The 13,333-nt window shown below is 39.6% G+C and overlaps 1 protein-coding gene across 2 annotated transcripts in view; it reads right to left on the bottom strand.

Annotated features, from left to right (window-relative positions):
• The window catches only part of ZEB1 (zinc finger E-box binding homeobox 1), a 76,682-nt gene that overhangs the window by 48,746 nt on the left and 14,603 nt on the right, over window positions 1-13,333 (bottom strand). The gene's annotated exons all lie outside the window — the stretch shown is intronic.

Raw genomic sequence — 13,333 nt, 5'->3', positions numbered from 1 at the left:
GATATTTTAAAGACATTCCTTCTAAAGGTACACAAGGAAAGTAGGCAGGATGTATAAAGGGCAACAAGACTGAAATGCAAGACCTGGCTGTAAAAAGGAAGCAATATAAATAATACTCTTTTTAGTTCTGAATTAACATGGTTTAATGAACTAATTTGCAGTTTAGGAAATATTATTTAAAGCAATGGGAACCTCGATTTAAATCTATCCACCCTGTGCACAGAAAGTTTAGATTTGAAGTTCTGTAAGTGGTATAAAGAAAGTGGAGTAATCGAACTGAAGCTGTGCTGCAGCAATCTGTTCATTCAGGATTCAATGCTCCAAAAGGGAAAAAAAAAATGGGAGCCCTCCAGTGGCCAAAGTATCATCCATGTTCGTACATAGTTCTAGTTTATGAACACACAGACATTTCCAGCCATTTAAAAAGACAATTCATATGGAGTACAGATGACTCTCTCTGTTGTCCCACACATATGTTTCAAAAGTTATTTTTGAGCTTTAGTAAGAAAAATGCATGTGAGTTTATAGAATAGATGGAAGAGTATAAATTTTAAACTAAGCCTCCAGGAATTATAATAACTGTCCTCCTGAATGATGTGCTTTTCTGCCAAAGTTTAGTTTCGTCTTATGAAATGCAATGCAGTGAATACAACACAGGGCAAAATATATTCTGCTATGAAGGTTTATATTTACCTACAAACTGCCACCGTCCTAGAAGTTGCAAATGCACTATCATTAGAATTTAATTTGATTCATTCCCTCAAATCTGAAAATCAGCAATCCTGACTTTTTTTTGCCCAATCTCTAATGTTTATTGAACACTTATTAATTTCTGCAGCTTGAATCTCACTTTTTATTCATTTACTCCTAAGCGAGTTTCCTTTATGCCAATTCAGGGAGACATGGCAGAATGTGTTTTGCATATGCTACAGGGGAAAAAGTTTATTAAACATCATCTGTTCCGTTGTCCTAAACAACCCAATGCTGCTTCTATTTATTTATAGCTCCATCAATGGCAAAAAGCTCTTCGTTACTTGCACAGTAATGATTGCTACTTAATTCTTCAGCTGTTCCAAGTTTTCTTCCCATTCCACCCTCTCTAAAATCACCAGAAAAACCTGCTCTTGTTAATATCAACATTCAAAACAATCCAATGCATTTCCAACTGTTACACAAATGGAATAATCCAGACTCCAAAAGTCTAAGCCCTCACCTGACAGTGAGTCTGTGGGGATTAGGTTCAAAGCTTTAGATGAAATATTGCAGGGTATGCTTACTTTTTAAAAGTATCACTCATCTTGGAGAAGCTGGGCCTGAGCTGTCTATCTGGATAAATACCTCAAAATAGCAAGGAAAGCAAAAATGTTACATCACTTTAGCTTCCATGAGAAACAGCTGATGCCAAAGTCGTATGATACACATTTATAAGGCTTGTAAATAGCCAGCTGACTAGTCACCTGTGGCAAGTAAGAACCCCACTGAGACAAGTGGACAGTCGAGGGTAAAGCAGTTTTTAAGGCCACATATAATATGTTTAAGAGTGGGCTAGTTAAATTGTATATGCTAGTAAATGTTGCAGACTTATTTGCAAGGCAGCATTCAATTGGGGAAAATAGCTACATGTGTATTTTACAGTAAACTTTCAAATTTGCTTTCAGCTGCGCAGCTACCACTGAGAGGCTCCCTCAATATTCACAAGTTAGCTCCAGTAAAGCATAACAGGTTAATTAGTTTTTAAAAGGTCTTTCAAGTCATGGTTCACACATAAAGCAATCCAAAGTACTCATTCAAGCTCTATTCAACAGGAAATGAAGCAGAAAGTCTAGCAGACATCTACCAGAGACAAATGGCAGATTCTTCATGTGCTCACGTTATCTGCTGACCTTCATTATGAAGACAGAGGATCAATTTAGACCCCCAAATTAGCATTCACCTATCATTTCCCAACTTGACCCCGGATTAGAAAAAATGTGTTCACCTACTTTTGCATATTGAGACACACTTGAAAAAAAGATCTAGATTCACAGTGTTACTAATTTAATATGCCCTTTTCAGTGTACATAAATAGCAGCTATCATTTAAGACAGGTGTTTTGCTTTCCAGAGCAATTATAATTTTCCTCAAATCAGTGAACTACTACTGCTTTTTGAGAATATTTTGGTCACACAGGTGTACACTTCATCATTTTCCTGCCCTAGTCCTGCAACACTTGTGCCTGATTTTCCACTGTTTGCGATATCGTTTGCTATAAGGAACCTCCCTTGCATAAACTTCCACCTTGGCCCTTTTGCACATATGAGTTCCCATTTATGAACATACAAGCAGCCCTGCTGGGTCACACCAAAGGCCTATCTAGCACAGCATCCTGTTTCACAAAGTGGAAACACAGATGCCAAGAGATGCCCACAAGTGCAGCAACAATCTCCTGCTATAGCAATTTATCCATTGGCCAGTGTAAAAAATGCATGCTTGACTCTTACGGTTAAGAACCAGAAAGGTGTTTATTCTAGGCTGCCCTAGCACATTATGCTGGAAACTCTTCTATATCTGGAAAGCTTATGTAAGTTTACTGTTTGTTATGCTTTTGGTTGAATCTTTTGTACTTATATTTTTCTCTCATTTGCAAGCTACCCCACAAACTAATATTGAAGGGCAGTAGAGAAATTTAATAAAATAAAAGATGCTTAGAACAAACTGCATTCCCATTGCTGGGCTCTTGTTAGGCCTCCACCCAGCTTGGAATAGGATCATTGTAGTACTGTCCATGCTTATCAGAGGAAATGAAAAGGTATTACCATAATTTTTGCTCTATAAGACTCACCTTTTCCCTCCTAAAAAGTAAGGGGAAATGTGTGTGCATCTTATGGAGTGAATGCAGGCTGCGCAGCTATTACAGAAACCACAACAGCAAGAGGGATTGCTGCTTTCACCGCGCAGCGATCCCTCTTGCTGTTTTGGCTTCTGAGATTCAGAATATTTTTTTTTCTTGTTTTCCTCCTCCAAAAACTAGGTGCGTCTTGTGGTCTGTTGCGTCTTATAGAGCGAAAAATACGGTATTTTTGGTATTGTTTCCTTCCCCTCCCACCAAGTCTTGCCTTGCTGTGCGAAATAGTGCCAAGGGGAGTTGCCACTCAAGAAGATACTTTCCCCTCTCCTTTCTCCTGAAACATTCCTGAATAATACATGAAGGGGAATTGCATTTCATGGCACATATGCCTCCCCTAACCCTAACTCCTTCCAAGATCCTGTAAGCTGTTTGAGAAGGTTAAGTCTCTTCCCATCCCCTTCCACCATCCTCCAGGTAACATCCAACTGCCTGCATCTAAGCTGACTGCATGAATTTCTATCAAAAGTAAGAGCAACTAAATTCTGTATAAATAATGTATGCATATTAAATATATAGGCAAGTGGAATCAAACGTTCTGCTTGCACATTTTGAAGCATTTCTGCCTGAAAAGAGGAGGTGGCTCTCTCATCTGTAGCTTGTTTTCACCTCGAAAGAACACTCAGTCTAAGAGGACATTCTGGAGCAGTAGGAAACACAGCAAAGAGCAATGCTATATATTGAAATTAGCATGGGGAAGAAATGATCTCCTTGTGCATGAGCAAAAGAGCTTATTTTTCCACTGGTGAATCTTTGGATTCAAGCCAAAATTAACCCTAGCCAGGTCCCCTATGGTAATAGTTAAAAAGTATCTACCAGGCAAAGCCACAGAAATCATTTATCCTTGGGTTGACAAAGTCACATTATTCCAGTTTAGAATCATACAATCAGACTCATAGAATTGTAGAGTCCCAAGATATCTAGTCCAATCCCCTAGAGTGCAGGAATCTCAACAAGCGCATCCATGCTAAATGACCACCTGTCCTCTGCTTAAATACCTCCAGTGTGGTTTTATTAAATAGTTTTATATAGCACTTTTAACTGCACAAAGTGCTTTTCGATTATTACAAATCCTCACAAAATCCCATTTACAGAAAAGAAAACTGGGAGCATGCATAAAAACATAAAGTCCTGCTGGATCACAACAAATGGGTATCTAGTCCAGCATCCTGCTCTTACTCTGGCCAAGCAAGTCCTTCAGAACAAGGACCTGATTGCAACAAGATACGGGCACTACTTAATGACCTTACTAAATGGCTGCCTTATCACATACACTATTAGTGAAATCATTAAGTTTTAATACCCTGACACAGGACAGTATCAGGTATAGTACTGATGTACAGGTACATACAACAGTATAGTAGTTGTATGATACCATACATTAATAATTTCCAGTCAAACATAATTTGTTAGTGCCTTGGCTTACATACGCTTCAGGTTACATATGCTTCAGGTTACAGACTCCGCTAACCCAGAAATAGTGCTTCAGGTTAAGAACTTTGCTTCAGGATGAGAACAGAAATTGTGCTCCGGCGGCGCAGCAGCAGCAGGAGGCCCCATTAGCTAAAATGGTGCTTCAGGTTAAGAACAGTTTCAGGTAAAGTACAGACCTCTGGAACAAATTAAGTACCTAACCCGAGGTACCACTGTATAAGCAACTGCTACCGTGCATCACTATTAAGATGGTTACTTTCTGAGCAGTAGAAAGCTATATAGCAGGCATCCCCAAACTCGGCCCTCCAGCTGTTTTGGGACTACAGTTCCCATCATCCCTGACCACTGGTCCTGTTAGCTAGGGATGATGGGAGCTGTAGTCCCAAATCATCTGGAGGGCCGAGTTTGGGGGTGCCCGCTATATAGCAACAAGCAACATGCAAGTAGCCAAGTCAAAGGGAAGACCTGCTCAGAGCAGTTTTACATTATGTGCATTAATATATTTTTAACAATGCTTATCCAGGTGCCTGGTGAGATTCTTTTACTTTTTTAATACAATACAGCTCTGGGACATTGGGTGGATGGGAGGGCAGCAGATTAGTTAAGAATTGTAAGACTGCATTGAAGAATGCTGGAGGCCATAAAAAGTCACTTTATAGAAAGGTCTAACTGGCTGTTATCTGTCAAGTGAGTTCCAGGCAATGTTCCATGTTTTCACTCACTTGCCAAGACTCCTGGTGAGCATGATTAGTCCAAGCATTCCTCCCAACCTTGGTGCTGCAGAGGTGGGTGAAATCATCTCAATAAATGCACAGCGATAGCTGCCCTCCCCCTCAGCTCCATGTTTTGGAGGAAGGGTTGGACTTGTTTAGCCACAATATTGTGGCAGTGACCTGAGAAACTCTACCAAGCAGGGACACAGCAAAGACCTCCCATAATTTGCTGTTCCTTGATTGCTCTGCATTTGAAGCTCCCAGAGTGGCCCAACAACTGCACCAGGAAGAGGAGGGGCGGCCAATCAAGGCCGGCAAAAAACCCTGAGCCTCTACTTCCATGCCATCCATGAAATGGCCTTGAATCCAGTGCTGATCCAAGCATGTTTGCTGCTTAAAAAAGAAAAGGGGGTGAACGGATGGGAGAAACAATGCCAGGCACCAGAAGAAACATTTGTGTTTTTTATTTATTTAAAAAGACAAACCATGTTTTCTTCCTATTTGAAAAAAGGACAGGGGAACAAGAAGATGTTTTGTGAGTTGCATGAAGGCCAGCCAATTATCACCAAAGCCAGCTCCTGCTGGAAACGGGTTGCTCCCCATCTTCAACCTCCAGAAGGAGGCAGCTAAGGAGCCAGGAAAGGCTTAAAGCTGTGTTCGTATTTATGCACCCTTAGACACTTTGCAACACTAGTACTACTGCTTATTTGTGGGATTTTAACACTCTCAATCCAGTGGTTCAATGTGGTCGTAAATAACTCATCACAGTAAAAGTCATAAAACCAATATAAACAGTGTAAAAAGGTGGAGGCAGGTAGTCTACATTCCACCATCACTGGCCAACAAAAGCAGAAACCTAACAAGCTCTCTTAGTCTTAAACATACAAAACATGGGTTCAAATATATTTCTATGGGAAGGCATGTTTTATACTACACTGTTTAAAAAGATCCTTTGACGTTTAAATGAGCAAAATTAAAGAAATACAGTAATACCTCTGGTTACGAACCGTCCTCCTTGCGAACGCTTCGAGTTACGGGTTCCGCTAACCTGGAAGTAGGTCTCCTGGTTGCGAATTTTGCCCCAGGATGCGAATGGAAATCGCACGTCAGAGGCGTGCACACAGTGCGAGTCCCCATTAGTGAAAGCGCACCTCAGGTTAAGAATGGTTTCGAGTTGAGAATGGACCTCCGGAACAAACTAAGTTCGTAACTAGAGGTACCACTGTAAGGCACAACAGGATAATGTGTGGAATACACATGGATATATAGCCATATCCAAACAGCAATGATGTCAATGCACTCAACACTCTTCTGATGAAGCAGTGGCCATGGGATGTTTGAGTAGGTAACAAACAGTTTTGTTGAAATCTGCCTGATTGCCTGTTAGACACCTGGATAAAAGAGAAATCTAATATACTCAAGTTTGCAAAAGAAACAAAAGTGGGAGTATTGGAAAAGTCAAGGCATTCATGCAGGAAGTAGCTTTTGAGTGTTTTAAGCCACAAGCTGGTTTAAAAGACACACACAACAAAACTGGCACAAAGTTTGAGAGATGAAAACAGATACTCAAAATCCTTCCAAATCATTCTTATACATTGCATACCAGCTCTAGAAAGCAACATGATATGCAATTTCAGCAGTTATAAAGCAAAGCTACCCAGGTGCTCAAAACATCATTCCAACCTCAAACCAAGCCTTAAGTACTGTATTTTTTGCTCTATAAGACTCACTTTTCCCCTCCTAAAAAGTAAGGGGAAATGTGTGTGAGTCTTATGGAGCGAATGCAGGCTGCGCAGCTATCCCAGAAGCCAGAACGGCAAGAGGAATTGCTGCTTTCACTGCGCAGCAATCCCTCTTGCTGTTCTGGCTTCCGAGATTCAGAATATTTTTTTCTTGTTTTCCTCCTCCAAAAACTAGGTGCGTCTTGTGGTCTGGTGCGTCTTATAGAGCGAAAAATACGGTAAATAGAATTACAATTGTCAATGAATTTGAAACCAACTATGCATTAAAACCAGTTGAATATTATATTGTAATGTCTATTCCCAGACATGTATTTTAGGTTGTCTTAACACTCCTAGGCCAGACCTGTACTGCTATTAAACACCTTCACAGGTAGTAGATAGGGCAATTTTTAAAAAACAAATGAACAGTAGAGCAACTTTCAGCGGAAACGCACTGTGAAATATGAGGCACCGAACAACAAAAAGTCAGAAAGTCAGTTTCCAGGGCATGGTGGAATTAGCTGGATGCTATTACTATACATTAAGTATTCACATTACCCAGGGGTGGAGGAAGGGATTGGGGGGTGCGGATCTCCCTGGGTGTCACCACTGAGGGGGATGACAAAATGCTGGGCAGCACTTGCTGTGGGGCCTGCAGGGAGTGACGTGGTGGCTTGGGCACATGCAGGCTCCACGCTGCCCAAATGGTCTGCCCGCTGCCTCCCCCCCCCCCAGCTATAGGGTGGCTGAGTGGGAGGAGGCTGGCAGACTCCGGAGGCCCCAGGTGCCCAAACAGCTTCCTCCTCCGCTGACATTACCTCATGATACTGTGAAACAGGTAGTCAAATAAACCCCTATATTTGTTTTCTTGCAACCCTGTTCCAGCAGAAATAAGACTGAAGTGGCAGACTATGTTCTTGCAAACAGCAACAATCTAGCCAGGCTCAGAAATAAGGATTAAGTGGTCAATTAAGCAATGTAAAATGCTACTGAACATACCATAAAGCAAGAATGTACCTGCGCACTGACTGATCTTTAGCTGCCTATATTTAATTGCACTGTGGCATTATTCAAATAGCTAAGGCTTGAATGTGACCTCTTTGCTTCCCAATGTTGTTGTCAGCATCCGTTTGTTTCAAGAGACAATGTAGTGTGCCTCTGGGGATGAGGTCAAACCACTGCATTAGCAGCACCGAAGTGACCTCCCTGGAGTTCAAGCCTGGGCAGTGTGTATGGACGTCATGGTCTGCCCTGACGAGATCCCCCTCTCAGTCTCACTGATTTGGACCAAAGGAAAATGGATGGTGCAAATCCCCCCAATTCAGCCTGCTAGTAGAAATGATGCAACTTTCATAGGAATGCATTCTGGGGGTGTGATTGCTAGGGCAAAACATCACTTGCCCTACTTGGCTACCTGTGGAACATTAGCAATACTATACTGTTGTTATGCATGGGAAATTTTTCACTCCGTGTAATGTAGTTGGACAGTCAACGCACAGACATTTTAGAATCATTTGAGAATAAGAACTGCATATTTTTTTCATTAAAAAAACTACCCCCCTTATTTGGCAGCATTCACAAAAGTTTGCATATGTAAAGCTAATGAAACCCAAAATTAACATGTCTAACTGTCTTGACAGGTATCAAACCTTTCCCCATGGGAACAAATTACCCAGAAAAATACTAGCCTTGCAATGTTTATAATTGTTTACATTTTAAGTTTCAGCTTATGTTTTAATACATATTTTCCAAGAGAAAAATCTATTTTATATTTATGTTTCCAAATCACAACACCTATTCAAAGTCACTATCGTCAGAAACACCTTCAATCCTAACTGCTGGATTAGGAAACTTTTACTCATTGGTACAATTCTGACACATCTATCAATCAGTGCAAGGTAGCTGAAGACATCAAAGGAGCATCTTCTTCCTTGGAATGTCATGTGGTTGAAACTATACTGCACTGCCTGCAGAATATTACCTGTCACCCAGATGATGGCAAGCACCTTGTCTTCTAAATACAGTGGTACCTTGGTTTAAGAACAGTCCTGCTTATGAATGATTTGGTTTATGAACTCCACAAAACCGGAAGTATGTCCCGGTTTGAGAACTTTACCTTGGTCTAAGAACGGTGGAAGGGCACTGGCGGTGGGAGGCCTCATTAAGGAAAGCGCGCCTCGTTTTAAGAATGGTTTTGATTTAAGAATGGACTTCCGGAACGGATTAAGTTCATAAACCAAGGTACCACTATAGTATAGCTATTGAAGAATAGTTTAACTGATCTTCAGTTGGCAGCTTGGTCCAAGTCTAAGGTGTGTTACAGTAACCACCATACACATATATGGTAAAAATTAAGAGTTGTGTCCCTAAATGCATGTTTGGGTTAAATATGGTTCCTGAGTTTGAAAAGGTTGAGGACTATATTCTGAGTGCTATAGCCAACTGTAGGGAAGCAGCCATCATGTGAAATGGAAGCAAATTAGCCACAACTTGGAATAATACAGCAAATGGAATCTCCGTTCCATACACAAGTTACCAGAGCCAGTCAGCCAGACAACACACTCCTCCCTTTATTTGTATGAAAATTGTGCTACCAATGATGGATGGGCATTAGTGCCACAGAAATGCTAAATAGCAAAATTGTTCCTGTTGTACTAAATATTGTCTGCTCACAATCCTTGGGGAAGACGCTATCCAGTAATGTCATTTCCAGCTGTGTTACCTCGTTCACATGAAAAGTACTCATTAGCAATCCTAGGAGCAAAGGAGGAATCTTTTTTTAAAGCCTTCATACTATTCTGTTAGGACACATTTGCTTGAGTATACTGGATCTGATATTATTGGACAGTCTATAATGCACTTTGACAGTCAACCCCTTGCCCCTCCCTTGTGTGAACAATTGTACATGAATGCTATGAGATGCATTAGCTTAAATAAAATGAGAGGGAGCACTGCATACCTATGCATATTTGTGAAAGAAAATACACAGGATTCTGTTCTCAAAGTTTCTTTATATATGGGAAACCATGAGCTTGTTTGGATGGTCCATTCTGTGTAGAATTTATCTAGCAGGACCGAGTGTGAATTAGTCATCTTTGCTGTACACAAAAAAAGTGTTCTGTTTTCTATGGCATGTTTAACGTAGCACATTAAACACACTTATGTAGGCATGAGAATAAATGTCACTGTTTACAGTCAGATCTCAGATTCTGTATGACAATTCCTAGGCAACAACTATTCCCTTAAGCAAAATTGCATATAATCAGGATATTTAATTTAAAGGGTTTAAAAAAGAGTAATTGACCATTATTTTTTGTAAATGAAACTAATAATCATATCACTGTTTCCTACATATGCTTAGAATCCAATCTGTTTTACACAGAACCATCAGGTTTGAACTGCTGAGCCTATGGAGAATCATCCATAGCGATCATCCTTCTGAAATTTCCCCCAATTGATGTTGCTATAGTGCAGTGATCAAAATAGATCAAAATAGCTAAACACATCAACTAGCTCAATACATAGTGTTTAAAACTAGCTGTGAACAGAGTTTGGCAGAAGACCAGTAGCTGGTGTGTTTGACTTGTATTTTCAAACTGCTAGAGAACAGTTACCCCATCCCCCATAAGCCACTACAATAGTGTTATGATAAATGTGGGATTACTACAAGTTGACCCTGTGGGCTTTGTTCTTCCTCTCCTGGGCACACCAAGTGAAAAGATTTAAATACACATCTGATTTCACAAGCATTCAGGCTCAAAGAATGTGGTGAAAGTGAAGTCATACACAGGGCATTTGCAAGCTCTCCTGTGTCAAAGGTTGTTAGTTTTTCAGCTGCCAAGTAAAGTTTGATATGGGTCTGTCAAGTCTCTGTACGCTACATATTTTGGCAAAATCTTGATTTGGCAACCAAAACTTTTTCTCTGTAACAAAATTAAGATGCCACCAGATTGTGCAAGTACTAGCAATTAGCCTTCAAACTAGTTTCAGGTCATTTATAAAATGTGAAATATTATTTAGTAAACAGACCTTTCTGAATTTGGGCTTTCAAAAAATTAATATATTATTGGAAGTCCAAGAAACAAAAGTTTGTTTCAGGATCAAATGGGTAAATGTTTAAAATTCTAATACCCAATTAGAAATGGTCTTTCATATGCAATGGCAGCCAAAGATTTTATGTGATACTGCAGCAAGAGGGGGAAAAAAACCTTCCATAAAATGTTAAATGCATGATATCTCACTCCTTGTAGGTTACTATTTTTAAAAATAAACTTTCTACTGCATTATGCTGGCAATGTGTCAGACCAGGCAGATTTTAAGTACCGTATTTTTTGCACCATAACACTCACTTTTTTCCTCCTAGAAAGTAAGGGGAAATGTCTGAGCGTGTTATGGAGGGAATGCCTACGGGTGGCATGCCTACGGATTTTCCTCCTCTAAATACTACATGCGTGTTATGGTCGGGTGCGTGTTATAGAGCGAAAATACAGTGTGACTTCAAAGAAGTGAATACAGTATTTCAGACTGAAGTTATAAAGATGAATGAAATTACAGCACACAAATGAAAACTAAACTGTGGTTACATTGTTGGAGAAACTGAAATGATAAATTGAAAAAAATAAAATAAAGATGGTAGGAAATATTAGCTGCAGCTGGAATATTGATTGCTAATTAATAGAATACCCAACAGTTACCATCAATCAATATGTGGGAACAAGCAACTTGGCACAGAAGATTAGTGTATAAAACATACAAGAAATCCCCCCCCCCCGCCAAAATAGTAGCAGCACATTTTGAAAGATCTTTAGAGAGTCAGAGCTATGCATCTTTAAATTTACTGAATGTCCAACACAGAAATATCAGAAAGGCCATATTGGAAATATGTTATATATGCATGATAAATATTAAATAGTAGCAAAACAAAAAGTTATTAAACAAAAGATTATGACTTCTGGTGAGGATTTTATTTTTTGCAATTAGTCCCTTCTATTTTTGTTATGACTGTAAAAGTCTCTTTGGCAGTACTATATGTTAAATATTATGATGAAATCTGAAATATAAAAATTGCAGTAGCTGTCAAAAAACTGCAGTGGTCTCATGCCAGAATAAAATGTCCAATTGCTTCCGTTGATGAGTTCTGTGCAATATGCAAAATTATATCTTTCAAGTGCTTAAAATTGTTTTTCATAAGAAATTAGTTTTGATCCAGTCGAGTGGCATCACTCAGCTCAGTCCTGTTATTACTAAGTTTACAAAAATGCCAGAGATTCTTGCTTTTAATGTTATAACTACTAATGCTTTAGAGTCTAAAAAGAGGAAGTGGATACATCTTAGTAGGTCACGCTAGAAATAATGATCTCGAACTATGCACAGAAACTATGAAGCAAACCCCTGAGGTGCTGAACTGGAGATACGTTTTTTGCAGTCCAAATAAGTCTAGAAATGAAAGAAAATATAGAATTTGTTCAGTTCACACAACAGACTGTAGTTCAATCCAGAGTTCCAAGAGGATGCCCTGCGACCAGAGGTTTTCATATTCACTTCAGAGGGGATGTGCGCATGGAGGGGTGCTCAAAGTGAATGTAAAATAAAAGGAGGATTCCACTAATGCAGGAACTTCACATATTAATCACAGCTTTCAGATCAGGGAGTTGCTGTACTGCAGCCTGACTGGAGTTGGAATTGTTCCCAAATGCTGCAATTGATCATTCCTGACAGTCTAAAGACAAGACAAAACAAAAAACCTCTTTTGTGGAGAATATTGGGTTGGCACTTTACAAATGCAGATCTTAACTATTCATATTGGCATAGATGCAAACATGTGTAATAACTAATTGTTTTAACATAAGCTGTTTTTAAAGGGTCTTCAGTGGCCTCTCATTTGTAATTCCTCTCCTCCCTTTCATTACCTTGGTAATTAATAAGTCAGAGTGTTTCAAATTCTCAACTAGTTAATCTAAGGCCACTAAAGGTCATGGGCACTAGTTGTGCTAGAAATGCCAGATTTTTCAAAAAAGGTGTTTTAAGTAGACCAACAATTACAAGCAATTTGTTCTGATAAAGTAGTTTTTTGAGAGATCTTAGTCTTTACAGACAGTGCAGTTTATTATGTGCTCATTGACTTAATATTCATCCTTTTCTGACAGAACAGTACGGGTTTTATTGAGCAAACATTCCTGAAGCCACCCAATTCCAGCTGCTACCTTTTGTATAGCTTCCTATTAATGACTTTCAGGAATCTGACTCCACCATCCGTCAGTCTAAATGGATACATTTGGAATAAATGCCGTATTTTTTGCACCATAACACTCACTTTTTTCCTCCTAAAAAGTAAGGGGAAATGTCTGTGCGTGTTATGGAGGGAATGCCTACAGGTGGCATGCCTACAGATTTTCCTCCTCTAAAAACTACATGCGTGTTATGGTCGAGCGCGTGTTATAGAGCGAAAAATACGGTAATTCTAACCTTGATGCTTGCCTGTTTCAAATATGTTCTGGTCATCTAGCAAGGAGTACCGGATTCAAAATTTTATTCCCATAGCATCCTTAGAGTACATCTGATGACTAGGTTAGGTCACCTAC

The sequence above is a fragment of the Podarcis vaucheri genome (genome assembly GCF_965113315.1).
Source record: "Podarcis vaucheri genome assembly, chromosome: 12".
In the NCBI taxonomy this organism is placed as follows: domain Eukaryota; kingdom Metazoa; phylum Chordata; class Lepidosauria; order Squamata; family Lacertidae; genus Podarcis; species Podarcis vaucheri.
This window is presented reverse-complemented; position numbering and strand designations above follow the sequence as displayed.